The 19680-nt window shown below is 42.8% G+C and overlaps 1 protein-coding gene across 1 annotated transcript in view; it reads right to left on the bottom strand.

Annotated features, from left to right (window-relative positions):
• The window catches only part of CDC42SE2 (CDC42 small effector 2), a 119207-nt gene that overhangs the window by 15448 nt on the left and 84079 nt on the right, over positions 1–19680 (bottom strand). The window lies entirely within an intron of this gene.

Here is a 19680-nt window from a genome sequence, read left to right on the forward strand (position 1 = left end):
ATCACTACAATGGAAAGCACGGCGGAGGACACCAATGGAAAAGGTATTAGAATGATGCTGGCTAAAGGAGATTACTGAATTTCAACTACCAGTAGCAGAAATGGAAAGTTCAGGTTGAAGCTAAAATCAAAAACTGGATTTGAGAACTAGGGAAAGGTAAAAGTTATGAAAGATGAGCAGATTTCAGACTGAATACAGGGTATATGATTTACTGGATTAGACAATACTGGGAGAGCCTTGCTGGAAGAGTCATACTGGAAGAAGATGAAAGATTCCGTTTAAGACACACTGAATTTGGGACTTAGCCAGCAGTCCAGTGGCTAAGACTCCGCACTCCCAATGCAAGGGGCCTGGGTTCCATCCCTGGTCAGGGAACTAGATTCTACATGCCACAGCCAAGAGTCCCCATGCCACAGTTAAAAATCGCGCATGCTGCAATGAAGACGGACAATCCCACGTGCCACAACTAAGTCCCGGGGAGCCAAACAAATAAATGGAAAGAAAAAAAAAAAAAAAAGACACACCAAATCTACGATAGCTATGAGACATTTAAGTGAGGCCTAGCAAATGATATTCAGCGTGCCTCACGTTCAAGGGCACTGAATACACAGATAGAGGATTCTGAGAAGCGCTAACTAGAGATGAGAAACAGAGTCACCAGGATAAAGTGGTCTGAGTTAAGGAGACTTCCCAGGAAGAAAAGTGCACAGAAAAGCACTCCTCATAAGGCTGGATGAGGAAAATAAGCCATTAAAGCAAGCCAAAAAGGAGCAGCCTGGAAGTCAGGGGCAAAGTCAGATGTGGGCTCTGACTCTGACCCCAAGTGTGATGGGGGTTAGGTGACGCGCTGCACAGCTGGAGGGAGGTCAGGTGAAGAGAAGCGTGTCCCCTGGACTCAGCGCCTGCTCGGCACGCTGGTGACCCTGTGCCCGCAGTGACGGGGGCGCCAGCCATCAGGGGAGTGAGGGGAGGGGGCAGGGAAATGAGAGCTCCCACACAGAGGATGGGACAGAGTCTGGCCTCGAACGGGAGGAGACAGCTGTAGCTCAAGGGAGAAGAGGAAACCAGCAGACTGGATTTTTTCCCTTCAAGATGAGACAGACTTGATTATGCTTAGTTTCTGATGTGATAGATCCGAAAAGAAACGGGAGGTAAAGAAAAACGAAGGGTTATCAATATTATAAGTGCTCCAGAGAAGGTAGGAAGGACGGGATCCAGACCCGGGCTGAGGTGTTCTTCAGACTTCTGTTACTACTTTCTGAGTCAAAAACCTAGACTCTGAGTATAACTAAGTATTTTAAGATACAAAACTGAAATATTTTTCAGGCACAAGTCAGACATGTGAAGAACAGCCCACTTCTCTGGTGTGCTGTACCGAGAGCACAGGCCAGAGACAAGAATTAAATCGTGGGCAAACAGGGGAATTCCAGAGTCAGGCCTCTGCAAAGAAAAACAGGAAACGCTGTACTTCACTCAATACGCACGAACTGTTGTCAGTAGCAGAGTCACAGTTTTTCCTGGAAACATACTTTATTCTTCTTTATTCCTTATAGGGAACTTTACTAAAACTGTCAACCTTCTGAATAATTCCTGCCAACCTTAAAATATTAACTGTTATTCTGCGTAAGGCCAAGGCCCAAAGGTTAAAACAAATGAGTGGCTGTATTACCCTGAAGGACTAGGGAACATGTCTCTTCCCATTCAATGTGTGTCCACTACGCGTCATTAGAACTTTTGAGGGCTTCCCTGGTGGCTCAGTTGATAAAAGAATCTGCTTTCAATGCAGGAGACCTGGGTTTGATCTCTAGTTGGAAAGATCCCCTGGAGAAAGTAATGACAGAATCCCACTCTCCAGTATTCTCTCCTGGAGAATCCCATGGACAGAGAGGCCTGGCGGGCTACAGTCCACAGGGTCACAAGAGTCAGACACGACTTAGCGACTAAACCACCACCACCACCACCGTTATTTAAGTCCTAGAGACTAAATCTTAGATACTAGACAGTTGTTCAATGAAATGTTGATATCCAGAATTTGCTTTTATTTATCCAGAAGGGGTGGAGGGAGGCGCTCTTCCTTCCCTTATTAGTTTTTAAAAAGATACGTTCATGCATTTTGTTTTCCTCCTAGTCTACAACTTACATAAAAACTTATGCACTGAGTACTAGCAAAAATGGTTATGTCACAAATATGAATAAGAAACATTTACTTTCATGTCTGATTTTCATTAGAACATAATCTTATCTGTACTCTTTCTGAGGCCTTACAATTCTAAAATGCACTATGTACTTCCTGTCTTCCTCTCTTAACTCTAACAGATATATATATATTTAGGAGACATATTTGAAGTTTTTAAAAAATACACTGTGGAGCTACCACATCAACATACGGCGAACTGCAATACCCATTTAGTCTAAAACGCTGCTATCTATATGCAGTATTCATGCACTCCCATCACATGTTCCTTCTTTGAAAATAAAAATTACTAGGCCAATACAAAAGTAAAAATCTGGAATATAAAATTCAGACAAAGGATCATGCTGAGACTATGTTTCCAAAGGATCCCCTCTCTGCTCTCCCGCTCGTCTCTGATGTGCGCTCCGTCCCTCTGCGCCTATGTGCTCTGTGCACGCGGCCTTCTCCAGGGTGTCCTAGGGTCCCCTTTCCCCTCCGCCCCCATGTCTTCACCTTATTAACTACGCTGATGACTCGTGAGTCTACTTTCTCTTCTCTGAGCATTAGACATACATTCAACTGCTTACTGGACACGTCCGTGTGAATGCTGACAGGATACTCAAACTTCCTATGTTCACAAAGTGTAAAGCGTTAGTCACTCAGTCGTGTCCGACTCTTTGCAACCCATGGACTGTAGCCCGCCAGGCTCCTCTGTCCATGGGATTCTCCAGGCAAGAATACTGGAGTGGGTTGCCATGCCCTCCTCTGGGGATTTGTCCCAGGATCGAACCTGGGTCTCCTGCATTAGCAGGCAGGTTCTTTGCCATCTGAGAGGCCAGGGAATCCCACTTGTGATGGTGGTTCAGTCACTAGCTCATGTCCGATTCTTGTGCCGCCATGGACTGCAGCCCTCGAGGCTCCTCTTGTCTGTGGGATTCCCCAGGCGAGGATGCTGGAGGGGGCCACCATCTCCTTCTCCTGTGTCCACAAGTAAGCGTGTAACCTCACTTCTGCAGCCTGGTCCTCCTTTCCATGCCCCCTGGGGTGGGCAACGCTCCTAGCAGTACTTCAAGCCAGGGCTGAGGGCTCTGCTTCGCTCCTCCTCTTCCTCACAGTGTCACATCACAGCATCCTGGGGATTCGATTCTATCCTACCCTTCCTCTCTCCACCCCACGGCACTGCCACAGCCTTCCTTCAGCCCCACCGCCTTCCACCTACATCGCTGTAGTCACTGCCTAACTGATTTGCTAGAGCTTCACAGCCTTCCTTCCCTGCCTGATACTCCTTGCCCTGTATTTAGATCTACCTTTCCAAGTACAAAACTGATGTCACGCACCACTTTAAAATCCCTCAATGGCTTTTCAAAACCTGCAGGCTAAATTTAAACTCTCGAAGCCTATGAAACCCTGTTCTCTCTCCAGCCTCATCTATCAACGTTTTCTTGCATTCTAAGCTTCGGTCTGCTACTCGAAGTTCCTTAAACATGCTATGATCCAACTTTCTCACTTCTCTGCCCTCGATCTGAAGGATCCTTCCTACTGCTCCGTGGCTAACTCGGGCACCTCTTCTCTATACCCTTGCTCTGAGGTTCCATGCTCCTCCTTTCTGTACTCACAGAACCTTGTGTTCACCTCCACCAAAGTAAAATTTGCATTTCACACCAAATTTAAAAGGTCCGCTGCATCGCACATGTGCTCCTCACGGAGAGGGCATGTAAAACGTCAGCCCACCAAGGGCCACTGCCATACACCGCACAGAGCAGCTCATCAACACACGTTTTCTGAATGAATACTTTTATGAATATATAAACGTCACAGTCACGTGGTTTTTCAGGCCTAACTTTTGGAGTAATATAAATGCCCCACCTCCCTCACATTTCTATGTGCATGCGTGCGTGATAAGTTGCTTTGGTCGTGTCCAATTCTTTGCAGCCCCACAGACTGTAGCCTGCCAGGCTCCTCTGTCCATGGGATTCTCCAGACAAGAATACTGGAGTGGGTGGCCATGCCCTCCTCCAGGGGCTCTTCCCGACTCAGGCAGGGATCAGACCTGCTTCTCTTACAGCTCCTGCATTGGCAGGTGGATCCTGTGTGCATTAGCGCCACAGGGAAGCCCATATTGATCAAATATAGCTTCCAGGAAGTGATTACTGACTCACTTAAAAGTCCCTCTAAGACTCTTCTCTGGACAGCTTCCTGCACAAACGCATGCCACCGAGGAGCAGTTTAAGGCCAGGTTCCAGAGGCAATGGGAGGCTCAAGGTAAAAGCACAGGTGGAGCAGCCTCAGGCCCTTCAGGAAACACACACGAAATATGAAGGAAGAACACAAGAGCCTGCCATCTGGAGCAGGGGGAAAGGCTCGTACTCTCAGGCTCTAAGATAGCAATCACTTACGCCAATGTGGACGAAGTATTCGGAAGGCTAAAAGACAAAGATATACTACTGACTTAACTTTGTGACCTGGAGAGAGAAAGTTGAGAAAGAAGTATCACCAAACCCCCTACCTGTGAATGTATCAAGTAACTCATGATTCCCAGACTGTGTCGAGCAGTCGGCAAACATCCAGGGGCCCCATGGGATGTCTTCAGTGTGAGGGGAGCACAGTGATACTTAATATATGTACAACGCTGTGTGAACTAGTCCAAGATGACTCAGAATTCCAGTCTTAGAGCACACACTTTTTACAGTGACATATATTTGCAAAGCAGAGTTGTTCAGCAGCTGCTGTGCAAAAAGTCCAGTACTGCAGAGAAGTAGGTACGGAGCTGGAGAAGACGCTGGTGGTGTTCCGTCTGAGCCCAGAGTTTGAAGAGCTCTATAAAGCCGCACAGGCACACACATAAGTAATCATGGTTATTTGGGAAGGAAATAAGAATTTATTTTCTTCCTATGTATGTGTGTAACTTTTTCAAGTGACAGCTCAGTTTTTAGAACATAAATACTAAGTTGTTTCAGTTCAGTTCGGTTCAGTCGCTCAGTCGTGTCCGACTCTTTGCGACCCCATGAATTGCAGCACGCCAGGCCTCCCTGTCCATCACCAGCTCCCGGAGTTCACTCAGACTCAAGTTGTTTAGAGCAAACCTAATAAATAAATCTGTGAGGTATTTCTCTTGCCTTGCGAACACCATGAAAAAATTACTGAAGTGTTAAGGGAAATAAAAACAAAAGTTTGGGAGCCCCTGAAATAAGCTAAGTTAATCTTCTGAAATATCGACAGGGTCGCTAGGCATTGGGCATTTCTAAAACAAACAGCCACTTTTCCTATGATGCCACTGACAGTCCATGATCCCCGAAGTACGTGAGCTGCTTTCCAACTACATCCTACTATCCATCCAGTTTATACGACGGGGAGAAAATGACTAACGAAAGCTACATAAAAAGCTGTAACACAAAAAGAGATTTGATATTTTCTATAGTAAAGGAAAAGGATTTTACTAGTGGGTCTCACACAAAAATCAAAGCAACAGTTATGGCTTAACATCAACAAACCATGTGAAATGCCCTCTCCCAACCCCTGCTGTGTGGCACTGCCTGAGACTCAGCTCAAACATGACCTTCTGAGATGAGGCTGCTGGGCGTTCCTTGGTCCAAGCACTTAGAGCACAAAGCTCATTATTTCAATTTTAATGCTTAAAAATACTGCTTATAATTTATCTGCCCACAGCTGGACTTTCCTACCATGGTAAGAGTTCTTTGACCACAGCTGTGCCTGACACATTGGACAATGGCTGCTGAATAAAAGGATTTTAAATAAACAATGTCAGCTCAGTTCTCTAAAAACTGTTTGTCTTATCCAATAGTATGACCAAATATTTCTCAAGGACCTATCACATATGGAAGATGTTAAAAAAAAAAAAAGATGAAAATTCTAGTGGATTTTGTATTTCCACACAAGTAAATTACTTATCTGTTTTGTTGGGTTTTTCGCTTTTACGTCACAATACTGCTATCTCCCAGAGAATAGCTGCACCGTCTTTACTGTCTCAGCTTTTATGCTGGCTGTTAATAGGAAAGCAAGCTTTACTGTGCATCAGAATCTCTGTGGGGGCTTGTTAGAACACAGGCTGCTGACCTCTCCTTGCAGAATTTCAGATTCACCAAGTTTGGGGCAGGTCCAGGAACGTTCAAGGCTAACAGTGATACTGATGGCTCAATGGTTTAGAAATACTGACTCTGAAGATTTACAGCTGAATATTTTAAAACAATGGGCAATTCTTATGCCAGGCATACTTCTAAGCACTTTAAATACAGGAACTCATCTGATAATACCTTGAAAAGCAGTATGCTACGTTTTAACACTCCCTTCAAATCCAGGAAACTCTGGCAAAGTCTCACTTGGACTCTCGGCCAGTGCTCACGTTCCCGCCTTATATTCACATTAGTTAACCTCTCGAACTCTTAAACACTATTTTAAAGTTTGTGTGTGTGTTTAAATTATTTGGAAAGCCATTGGGTTGAATGGTTTCTCTCATTAAAAACAACAACCTAGCCACCAAAGAATGTGTTTTAATCCATAGTTTTCATCAAAAAGAAGAGCCTATTCACTGCAGCAAACAAAGAACGCTTCTGAACCTGCGAACTCCACAGGGCTCAGGGCACAGGCAGCAGTCAGGCATGCCCCTCTCCCAAGTCTTTCCGAGGAGAGGTCTATTTGCGTACTTTAAAAGCTGCTACCTGAGAGTTAAGCTTCTAATTTAGCACACACAGATAGACTAAGAGACTGCTCAGAAACGAGGCCAGTGGGCACCATCTCCACTTTCCTCTTGCCTGTTCCAAGTCCCCTAGTGTCTCCCAGGGGACACACTTTTTGATTGCCTCGCTGTGGTGGCCAGCTGGGCTCCAGGTCATGGGTCCCGGAACACGAAAGCAATCAACTAATTCTTTCCTAGCTATCACCGCAACGCCTTAGTGCATAGGGAACAGACAGAGATACCCAGCTCCCCGCTTTTCTGTGAAAGGGGTCTACTTGCGTAGCTCAGAGACGCTGCCTGAGCGTCTGACTTCCAGTCGGCCTGCATCCAGGTGACTGCACCATGCTGCCTGAGAGCCTCCCCTCCGAGCACTGATAGGCTTTGGCACACCCTCAGCAACAAAGAATGTGGCTGTGGGCGATCACTGGGTTTGAGAGCCCACCAAGAACGTGGACCAGGCTGAAGATAATGTTCAACCCCTGCACGTGGCCAGCACATCACACCTGGAAGAGGCGGCGTTTAACACACAGAAGAAACCAACAGAGTGTCCAGGAAAATGAAGAAACGTGGCCCCAAGAAAAGAAGAAAATAAAACCCGAAAACAGACCTTCACAAGATGGAGATAAGTGATTTACCTGATAATGAATTCAAAATGAAAGTCATCAAGACGCTGACTGACATCAGGAGGGCAATACCGGAGAAGAGTGAGGATTTTAACAGCAACAGAAAATGAAAGTACCAAACAGAAATCACAAAGCTGAAAGAACACAATTACAAAAAATTCAACAGAAGGGTTCAGCAAAAGACAAGCTCATGTGAAAGAAGGGATCAGCAAACTCAAAGACAGTGCAGTGGAATTTGACAGAAGGAGAAAAAAATAAAGAAACAAAAGTGAAGACAGAGTAATGAACAAGAGACAAAATCTAGCAGACCAATGTGTACGTTATATGGTGCCAGAAGACAGAGAGTCAAAGGCAGAAAGCTTAGCTGAAGAATACTGGCTGAAACATCTGCAACCTTGGTGAAAGAGACAGATGTCCAGACAGGAAACCCAGAGAGTTGCAAATAAATTAATATAAAAAGACCCACACTGAGATGCATTACAGTTAAACTGCCAAACCTGAAAGGCATACAGATACACACACAAGGGGCAAGAACCCCCAAAAATTATCTTTAAAAAGCAACTTGTTACATATAAAGCAATCCTCCACCCCTTATAGAAATGTTGGAGAATCGAGTGGGAAGGTATATTTTAGGTGCTAAAAGAAAAAAAACAAAAAACTGTTAAAAAAAACTATTCTACTAGCAAGCCTATCCTTCAGAAGTGGAAGAGACAAAGAATTTTCCAGACAAGCAAAAGTTGCAGAAATTCATCATCACTAGAACAGACAAAAAGAAGTTACAGGGAGTCGTTAAAGCTGAAACAAAAGGATGATAGGTACTAACAGAAAAGCATATTAATGTGTAATTATCACTGATAAAGGTAAATACACAATTAATGATGGTGGATAAACCAATAATTTATACTTACAAATACATATAAATCTAGTATAAATATTAGAAGACAAAATTAATAAAAAGAACCAGAACTATCATTTCTAAAACATTATGCAAAGTAAAAAATATGTAAATTATGACATCAAAAATATAAAATGGGGAGAATAAAAATATTAAGCTTTAGGATGCATTCAGTCTAAAGTTGCCACCTGCTTAAAACAGACTGTGATAAATGTAAGATGTCTTACATAAGCCTCATCATAACCACAAACCAAAAACAAAACCCTACAATGGATATACAACAAGAGAGATACAATGAATCTATACCACAGCACTAAAAAAAAATAAATCACAAAGGAAGAGAAACAGAAGAAACAAGAGTTATAAAACAACCAGAAAAGAACAAAATGGTAATACTAAGTTCATGCCTATAATTACTTTAAATGTAAATGAACTAAACATTCCTGTCAACAGACGTAGAGTAGCTGAATAAAACAGAAACCACAAGACCCAGCTATATACGAACAAGAGCACTTCAGCACTTCAGCTTTAAGGATACAGGTGGAAAGTGAGAAGAGAAAAAGGTATTCTGTTCAAATAAAAAACAAAAGAAAGCAGAGATAGGTGTGCTTACATCAAACAAAACAGGTAAGACTGTAAAAAGAGACAAAGAAGGTCGTTAAAAGGAGTCACTCCAGCAAGAGGACACAATACTTGTAAATATTTATGCACCAAACATGGAAGCACCTAACATATATAAAGCTAATATTACAGACCTGAAGGAGAAACAGCAATTCAATAATAGCAGGAGACTTCAATAACCCACATTCAAATATAGATAGATCATCTAGGTAGAAAATCAACCAGGAAACACTGGGCTTAATGACCCTTTTGATCCGATGGACTCCACAGACATTCTCAGAACACTTTACAGAACACTTCATACAACAGTAACAGAATACATATTCTTCTCAAGTACACATGGATCAGTCTACAGGATAGATCATATGTTAAGCTGCAGTTCAAGTATTAATAAATTAAAAAGACTGAGGTCATATCAAGCATTTTTATCTGAGCATGAAAATATGAAATGAGAAATCAATTACAAGGAAAGAAGTGGAAAACTCACTTAACATACCACTGACTGAGCAACAGGTCACAGAAAAAACTGAGAGAGAAACCAAGGGCCCTACCAGGCGGTGCCCGCCAACGCAGGCGACACAGGTTGGATCCCAGCCCCGCAGACCCCACAGGGTGCAAGGTCACGGAACCCACCTGCCACGACTACCGAAGCGCAGGCACCGGAGCCGGTGCGCCACGGGGGAAGCCGCCACAAGGAGGCCTGCTCACCACAACCAGAAAAGGCCCACGCGCAGCAAGGAGGTCCGGCAAAGTCAGAAACAAAATGCATTTTTAAAAACCTTTTCCAAGGGAAATCAAAAAACATTTTGAGACAAAAATGGATATATTGCATACCACTCTTCCGGGATGCAGCAAAAGCGGTACTAAGAAAAAGTTCATAGAAACAACTATGTTAACAACAGCAGAACTCCAATACAGTGTAACTCTATACCTCAAGTCGCTCAGTCCTGCCCCACTCTTTGAGACCCCATGGAATACCAGTCGTGGAATTCTCCAGGTCAGAATACTGGAGTGGGTAGCCGTTCCCTTCGCCAGGGGATCTTCCCAACCCAGGGATCGAACCCAGGTCTCCTGTACTGCAGGTGGATTCTTTACCAGCTGAGCCACTTCCCTGGTAGCTCAGATGGTAAAGAAACTGCCTACAATTTAGGAGACCAGGGTTCAATCCCTGAGTTGGGAAGATCCCCTGGAGAAGAGAATGGAACCCATTCCAGTATTCCTGCCTAGAGAATTCCATGGACAGAGGAGCCTGGTGGGCTATAGTCCATGAGGTCTCAAAGAGTCGGACACGACTGAGCAACTAACACACACACACATACCTCAAGTAGTTAGAAAAAGAATAAAGCCCAAAGTTAGTAGAAGGAAGAAAATAAGAGAGGAAATAAATGAAAAATAAAAAGGCAATAGAAAAGATTAGCAAAACAAAGAGCTACTTTTGAAAATAGGAAACTCTTTAAACTTACCAAAAATAGAATTAAGTTACAAAAGAGGAGACATTACAACTGAAACCATAGAAATACAAAGAATCACAAAGATTACTAAGAACAATTACATGCCAAAAAACTGGACAACCCAGAAGAAACTAGTAACTTCCTGCTACTGCTACTGCTGCTGCTAAGTCACGTCAGTCGTGTCCGACTCCGTGCGATCCCACAGACGGCAGCCCACCAGGCTCCCCTGTCCCTGGGATTCTCCAGGCAAGAACACTGGAGTGGGATGCCATTTCCTTCTCCAATGCATGAAAGTGAAAAGTGAAAGTGAAGTCACTCAGTTGTGTCTGACTCTTCGCAACCCCATAGACTGCAGCCTACCAGGCTCCTCCATCCATGGGATTTTCCAGGCAAGAGTACTGGAGTAGGGTGCCATCGCCTTCTCTAGATATTATATACAGAAAACCCTAAGACTCCACCAAAGAACTGCTAGAACTCATAAGCAAATTACGAAGGGTAACGGACCAATGGAAAAGATAGTCTCTTCAATAAACGGTGCAGGGAAAACTGAACAGCCACATACAAAAGAATCCAACTGGACCAATACCTTACACTACATCCAAAAATCTATTCAAGATGGATTAAATACTTGAATGCAAGACCTGAAAACATAAAACTCTAGAAGAAACCAGGAATAAGTTCCTTGACATCACTCCTGGCAATGATTTTTTTGAATTTGGTACCAAAAAATGAAATTTTGGAAATTTTTGGTACCAATGGAATTTTATTCAGTCATAAAACAAAAGATGGAAACACTGCCACTCACAACAACACTGATGAAACTGGAGGCCATGATGCTAAGTGAAATTAAGTTAGAAAGAAAAAATGAGTACTGTGCAATCTCACTGCTATCTGAAATCTGAAAACAAACAAACAAACAAACAACTAATGCAGAAACAGAGAACAGACCAGTGGTGGCCAGAGGCAGGAGGTTAGAGCCAGGGGTGGGGATGGAGTGGCAGAAATGGGTTAAAGGGCCGAAAGGTACAACTCCCATTCGTGAGTTCTGGGGTATAAAGTACAGCACAGGGACTATAATTGGCAATACTGTCTTCTATATTTGACTGTTGCTAAGAATAAATCTTAAAAGTTGTCATAAAAAGTAAAAAGAATTTATATGAGGTGCTGAGTGTCAACTGAATTTACTGTGGTAAGCATCTCACAATATATTCATGTATCAAATCATTACGTTGTACGCTTTAAACAAACACAATGCTACATGTTAATTACTTCAATAAAACTGGAATGTGGGGACCTTGTCCTACTTACAGATGGGAAGTAGTGAAATAAACTTTAGCTCCATCACCCTCGTATGACCTACTTCTCACCATTTTCATTCCTTACCTCTGGACTCTACCAAGATTTCTACAAACACACCACAAGTGTGAGTCATGGTTTTATTCCAGTAATGACTGGATAAGTCTTAAGCATACCAAGATGATTATAGAGTTCATATATCTATTTACAAGTATCAGTGATGATGTGAGTTACTAAACTCACTATCTCCTATCTGTGTCCACGAACTCCAAGTTCATGCCAAGTCTGATGAACACCGGAGGCAATATATAAAATACATTATCTTATACTCTACAAATAGTAAGCAAAACACATTATAGCAGAGGAAGAACACACAAAAACCATTAGACATAATAGAGTAACTGTGGGGAAAAGATATTATTACCATGACTTTAAAATATACAAAAATAAATGATTGACAGAGGATTTTATTACCTATTAATATTTGATGAGCTCTGATAGAGTGTTCAAAATGACATATAGTGGTTATGATTTGGTGGAGAGGATGAAAACCATGTGAATAAACTGCTTAATATAGGCCTCTACCTTACCTTTTTCTCATTATATCAAGTTTACTTAATAGGGCACAGAAGCCAAAAGATAACTGAAGTAACTGCTTACAGACCTTAGCTTAACTAGAATCCTGATGAAGGTGTACATAACCAGCACAGAATATAGCCTTCTTTTACTTTTTCACTTTGGTGACTGCAGCCATGAAAACAGAAGAGGGCTGCCCCTTGGAAGAAAAATTATGACAAACCTAGAACGCATATTAAAAAGCAGAGATACCTTTGCCGACAAAGGTGAGTATCGTCAAAGTTATGGTGTTCCCAGCAGTCATGGACGGATGTGAGATTTCAACCATAAGGAAGGCTGAGCGTCAGAGAACTGATGCTTTCAACTTGTGTTGAAAGGTGTTGGAAAGTCCTTTGGACAGTAAAGAGATCAAACTAATCAATCCTAAAGGAAAACAACCCTGAGTATTCATACTGAAGCTGAACCTCCAATACTTCGGCCACATGATGTGAAAAGCCAACTCACTGGAAAAGACCCCGCTGCTGGGAAAGACTGAAGGCAGGAGGAGAAGGGGACGACAGACGATGAGATGGTTGGATGGCATCACTGACATAAGGACATGAGCTTGAGCAAATTCTGGGAGATGGTGAAGGACAGGAAAGCTTGGCATGCTGCAGCTCATGGGGTCACAAAGAGTCAGACACAACTTAGAACCAAACAATTTTATCAATGTTTACTTCAGCATTTGCTAAAGATGTTCAAGTTTTTGACATTCAAAACTGTTGTTTCTTAAAGCTGTTTGTATAATTCTCATATCCTTAGTTTTTATTTTACTGATTTGGATTAACTTCTCAGTTTATTTTTTACACCTAAACAATAGCTTAGGGTATTCTAGAGCTACAATGATTAAATTTTTTAAACTGTTCTGAAAGGATTTGAGGCAGCTTTGTAACATTTTTGGCTTCCCTTGTCGCTCAGTTGGTAAAGAATCTGCCTGCAATGTGGGAGACCTGGGTTGGGAAGATTCCCTGGAGAAGGGAAAGGCTACACACTCCAGTGTTCCGCCCTGGAGAATTCCATGGGCTGTATAGTCCATGGGGTTGCAAAGTGTCAGACATGACTGAGCAACTTTCACTTTCACTATAACATTTTACCAGAGGTCAGTTCAGTTCAGTCGCTCAGTCGTGTCCGACTCTTTGCGACTCCATGAATCCCAGCACGCCAGGCCCCCTGTCCATCACCAACTTCCGGAGTTCACTCAGACTCATGTCCATCAAGTCAGTGATGCCATCCAACCATCTCATCCTCTGTCTTCCCCTTCTCCTCCTGCCCTCAATCTTTCCCAGCATCAGGGTCTTTTCCAATGACTCAGCTCTTCGCATCAGGTGGCCAAAGTATTGGAGTTTCAGCTTCAGGATCAGTGCTTCCAATGAACACCCAGGACTGATCTCCCTTAGGATGGACGGTTGGATCTCCTTGCAGTCCAAGAGTCTTCTCCAACACCACAGTTCAAAGACATCAATTCTTCAGCGCTCAGCTTTCTTCACAGTCCAACTCTCACATCCATACATGACCACTGGAAAAACCAAAGCCTTGACTAGACGGTCCTTTGTTGGCAAAGTAATGTCTCTGTTTTTGAATATGCTGTCTAGGTTGGTCATAACTTTCCTTCCAAGGAGTAAGCGTCTTTTAATTTCATGGCTGCAATCACCATCTGCAGTGATTTTGGAGCCCAGAAAAATAGTCAGCCACTGTTTACACTGTTTCTCCATCTACTTCCCATAAAGTGATGGGACCAGATGCCTTGATTTTAGTTTTCTGAATGTTGAGTTTTAGGCCAACTCTTCCACTCTCCTCTTTCACTTTCATCAAGAGGCTCTTTAGTTCTTCTGCACTTTCTGCTATAAGGGTGGTGTCATCTGTGTATCTATCTGAGGTTATTGATATTTCTCCCGGCAATCTTGATTCCAGCTTGTGCTTCCTCATGCTTCCAGCCCAGCATTTCTCATGATGTACTCTGCATAGAAGTTAAATAAGCAGGGTGACAATATACAGCCTTGACATACTCCTTTTCCTATTTGGAACCAGTCTGTTGTTCCATGGCCAGTTCTAACTGTTGCTTCCTGACCTGCATACAGGTTTCTCAAGAGGCAGGTCAGGTGGTCTGGTATTCCCATCTCTTTCAGAATTTTCCACAGTTTCTTGTGATCCACACAGTCAAAGGCTTTGGCATAGTCAATAAAGCAGAAGTCGATGTTTTTCTGGAACTCTCTTGCTTTTTCTATGATCCAGCAGATGTTGGCAATTTGATCTCTGGTTCCTCTGCCTTTTTTAAAACTAGCTTGAACATCTGGAAGTTCACGGTTCACGTATTGCTGAAGCCTGGCTTGGAGAATTTTGAGCATTACTTTAGCGTGTGAGATGAGTGCAATTGTGTGGTAGTTTGAGCATTGTTTGGCATTGCCTTTCTTTGGGTTTGGAATGAAAACTGACCTTTTCCAGTCCTGTGTCCACTGCTGAGTTTTCCAGATTTGCTGGCATATTGAGTGCAGCACTTTCACAGCGTCATCTTTCAGGATTTGAAATAGCTCAGCTGGAATTCCATCACCTCCACTAGCTTTGTTCGTAGTGATGCTTTCTAAGGCCCGCTTGACTTCACATTCCAGGATGTCTGGCTCTAGGTCATTGATCACACCATCGTGATTATCCGAGTCGTGAAGATCTTTTTTGCACAGTTCTTCTGTGTATTCTTGCCACCTCTTAATATCCTCTGCTTCTGTTAGGTCCATACCATTTCTGTCCTTTATCGAGCCCATCTTTGCATGAAATGTTCCCTTGGTATCTCTAATTTTCTTGAAGAGATCTCTAGTCTTTCCCGTTCTGTTGTTTTCCTCTATTTCTTTGCATTGATTGCTGAAGAAGGCTTTCTTATCTCTTCTTGCTATTCTTTGGAACTCTGCATTCAAATGTTTATATCTTTCCTTGTCTCCTTTGCTTTTCGCTTCTCTTCTTTCCACAGCTATTTGTAAGGCCTCCCCAGACAGCCATTTTGCTTTTCTGCATTTCTTTTTCTTGGGGATGGTCTTGATTCCTGTCTCCTGTACAATGTCACAAACCTCTGTCCATAGTTCATCAGGCAATCTATCAGATCTAGTCCCTTAAATCTATTTCTCACTGCCACTGTATAGTCATAAGGGATTTGATTTAGGTCATACCTGAATGGTCTAGTGATTTTCTCCACTTTCTTCAATTTCAGTCTGAATTTGGCAATAAGGAGTTCATGATCCGAGCCACAGTCAGTTCCCGGTCTTGTTTTTGCTGACTGTATAGAGGTTCTCCATCTTTGGCTGCAAAGAATATTATCAATCTGATTTCGGTGTCGACCATCTGGTGATGTCCATGTGTAGTCTTCTCCTGTGTTGTTGGAAGAGGGTGTTGCTATGACCAGTGCGTTCTCTTGGCAAAACTCTATTAGCCTTTGCCCTGCTTCATTCTGTACTCCAGGGCCAAACTGCCTGTTGCTCCAGGTGTTTGACTTCCTACTTTTGCACTGCAGTCCCCTATATACTCTATTTACCAGACTAGTTAATAGATATTCAGACCAACGAAGTGACATTTTATTTCTATCCTGCTAAATAGGCATCAGTCTTTATTGTGGACATACACCATTTCTTTCTGCATACTTTGTTCTAGAAGCAACAACCCTCTTCCTTTCCTTTGGAGAAATCACCTCTTCCTGACTCCAACCGTATGATTCTGATAGGGTGTCAACCAGAGTAGTCCACAACCATGACCATGGTGTGTGCACAGGACACAGCCTGGGCAGAATCCTTCCCCAGGAAGGACTATACAGCAGGGAGATGCCCTTTCCTCCTCATGGTGGTTAAAATGAGATGATGAAGCTGGAGCTGAGGGCAACCATGGAGAAAAGAACACCCACCTCTCGTCAGAAAGTAAGACGCCAATGTGCACAGAATCAAGAAAGAGAGTTGAGAAGCCCCAGGTCTTGGGGATGCTTATTAAACAAATGTTTCCTTTTCTTAAACAAATGTTTAAGTAGCCAGATCCAGCTTTCCTGTGGGTAGTCTATGCACTGATAATACCACCTATGGGAGTTTGGTTTCTAAGATAATAACCAAAAATCTCTAATTACTATGTAAGAATTAGTATTGATCCTTGATAAGTAAGAAAAATGGAGAGAAGCAAGGAGTAGACTGCAAGGATTGAAGGAAAAAAATCTGCCAAAATTTCAGAAAATAATCAACCTTTTCAGAATGCCGACTTGTACTGTATGGAGATACACTCTGGGAATAATAAATGACAATTCTACTTCTCTGGTTTCCACAGTGCGTGCACTCGCTGGAACGCCGGCAGTGGTCCTCAGGTGAAGAGGCTTATGTAAGAGCCAATTCTACAGAAAATGAGAGCCATGTCATCAATCACCACAGAGAAATCCAAACACCCAGCTAGCGTTATGAACAGGGACTGAGACCTAAGTCGAGGTACAGAAAGGCAAGGGATTTCATACTCGAAATACTTAACACAGGTGGGCTGCTGGTGACACACGTGAAATTCACTCCTAAGCGCAGTGCTGTCTTCACCTGGCCCTTTAGAGTTTAGCAGAGAAACAGCCTTTTCCCACCTAGTATAAGTTTCAAAGCTGGTAACAGATGAGAAGTTCACAGGAGGCCCCCAAATTTGTTTTTTTATAGGGAATCTCAAAGCAAGTTTACAGAGATCTTTTCAAGGGCAGAACTGCTAAATGCAAAACTGAAGGAATTAGCTGTTCTCCTCTCTCAGTGAGAAACCTCACGTGAACACCGTGATCTCCTTTGCTCTTCAGTGAGTGTCTGGTTTAAGCCACACACTGCAAGTATGAAAACGGAAACACAAAACAGGCTTGAAAACAAGCCTGAAATAGCTTTTCTAAGTACCAGTGATATATTTCTCAATCTCAAGAGTGCTAAAGTCTTTACACTAGTTTCTGCTACCATACGTCCACCTGAAGCTGTTCCTGTACATGTGTGCATATGTATATGGTGGGGGTGTGTATGTGAGCACACACACGTGCTCGCAATAGGAGGGAAGGGGCAGGGCACACACATCAGAAGAATGATAAGCCTGAGGACACGACATGAACTGATTAGAACCAAACAGGTGCAAAATGGCCGAAGAGTCAACTTTCACTCGACCTTAAGCCTCAGTGTATGCTCACTGTAACGCATCAGCAAGCTAAATGACGCCCTACGCCCTAGTTCCAAGGCTAATCAAAGTGGGCAGTGGTCCAATTCCTGGAAATCCCCGCTACCAGTCTCCCTGAAATAGTGGGAATAATCCTCCCACCCCAACCCATAATAACTAACCACGCGGTATGTCGGGGCTGTTCTCACCTTCCGAGATGGCCCACACTCTGTTGGTGGAATATGTTTCTCACTAAATAAATCCATTTTTCACCTATCACTCTGTTTCTTACTGAATTATTTCTGTGCTGAGACAACCAAGAACCTCAGCTTCATTAAGTCCTGAAATCAGGTGTGTGATCTCAGTCGAAGACCGTGGGTTTTGGCCAGGCTGGAGACCTGGTTCAAGTCCCAATCTGAGTTACAGTTTCATGTGTAGTAGGGCTTCCCTGGTGGCTCAGTGGTGAAGAACCCACCTGCCAAGGCAGGGGACACAAGTTTGAGGAAATGGCAACCCACTCCCAGTATTCTTGACTGGGAAACCCCATGGACAGAGGAGCCTGGGGGTATAGTCCAGGGGGTCGCAAAAGAGTCAGAAATGACTCAGCAACTAAACAAGAAGAGATAACTTCAGGAAATGACTGTATACTGAACAAAGAAAATGTGGAGTAATACACTGATATTACAGCAGTGAAACCTAAACTGGACTTCTTACCTCTGGAAGTAAAGATAATAAATTCGTGTTGTTTACGCCACTAAGCCTGTGATAATCTGTTACTGCAAGCCGCAGGACAATACTGTACCGAGAGGGCATATCACTTGCCAAGGACCCACAGCTAACGGAGGCAGGTCTGGGAGTCTCCCTTGTCCATTGTTCTTTTCTTTCCACCACCACATACACAGTTACTCAAAAATAAACACCTTCGTGTTTCAAAAACAGTCATGTAATCCCCCCCAAACATATATGTAAAATAGAAAAAGAAGATAAAATGCTTGTATTAACTTTTTGTAAATATTGTTCACAATTAAGTCAAGCAATGTTCTATAATTACTTTTCTTGTACTGTGTTTTGTGTTGAATTTCTTATTTGCTTAACTTCCTATGAAACCAACATATTGTTTCAACACCATCCACAAATTTCTTGCAGTATAACTGGTTAAAACGCTAAATGACTTACCCATATAGTCTGAAATTTCACTAAATGGAATGAGTATCTTTCACTCAAATGACCTTTAAAAAGGCCCAAAACATCTGCTTTTTTTTTTTTTAAACTTCAGGGTAATGTTCCTGTATTATTACTTTGATAATTTATTCTCCTCAATGACTATTTTCTACTTTGTTAAATTCTGTGGCAGATCTGAACTTTCAGGATTGATCATCTAATTTTCTTAACCTTTCCCTTGTACTTTCCATCTATTTCTTTTTTTAAATTTTGTTTCTACTTTTTACTTTTTAAAAAAAGATTTATCTTCTAGTCCTTCTCCTAGGCTTACTTCAGCTATATCAATCATTTCCAAACACTATGTGTTCCTCTGAATTTGTTCTTTCTCTCGCCCCCGCCCCTTTCTTTGGAGGCACACTGTTCTTGCTTCAAGGGCCTAACATCTCAATCATCTGAGGAATATTGACAGTTTCATTGTAGTTCTTCTTTATTTCCTGTATCATCAATTTCCTCAGTTCTTTCAGTGAATTTCCTTTAGCTTTCCTCAAGCCTGAGGATTATCTGACTGTGCACACGAGGGTTAGTACACATGGCTCTAGGCATGCTGACTGTTGTGATCAACAACAGATGAAATAATGGTGAATGGATTTTTCCCTCGGGGAGTCCACAACCACACACATCACTGGGTTTTTTCTGTAGAGTCAGTTCTCTAGGGAAGAACCTGCTTCAGGCCAGCCTGGGCCGCTCAAACCTAGCTGCAGGCCTTGCAGGAACAAGTGAAAGCCTCCGGTGTGCTTCTGGTCGGTATCCCTCTCTGCAGACAACTGGGTGTGGCTACGTTCGGTAAATTCCCAGTCTATCATCTGTTTTATTACCTTTCATTCATACTTACTGCTTTCTGTGAGTTCTTTTCCTTGTGGAAAAGAATACCATTTTGTATTTTCGACGCCTCTGTTGTTGCTACTGTTTAGTCGCTAAATCAAGTCCAACTTTTTGTGACCCCGTGGACTGTAGACCGCCACGCTCCTCTG

Source organism: Bos indicus, chromosome 7 (assembly GCF_029378745.1).
Source record: "Bos indicus isolate NIAB-ARS_2022 breed Sahiwal x Tharparkar chromosome 7, NIAB-ARS_B.indTharparkar_mat_pri_1.0, whole genome shotgun sequence".
NCBI classification, from domain to species: Eukaryota; Metazoa; Chordata; class Mammalia; order Artiodactyla; family Bovidae; genus Bos; species Bos indicus.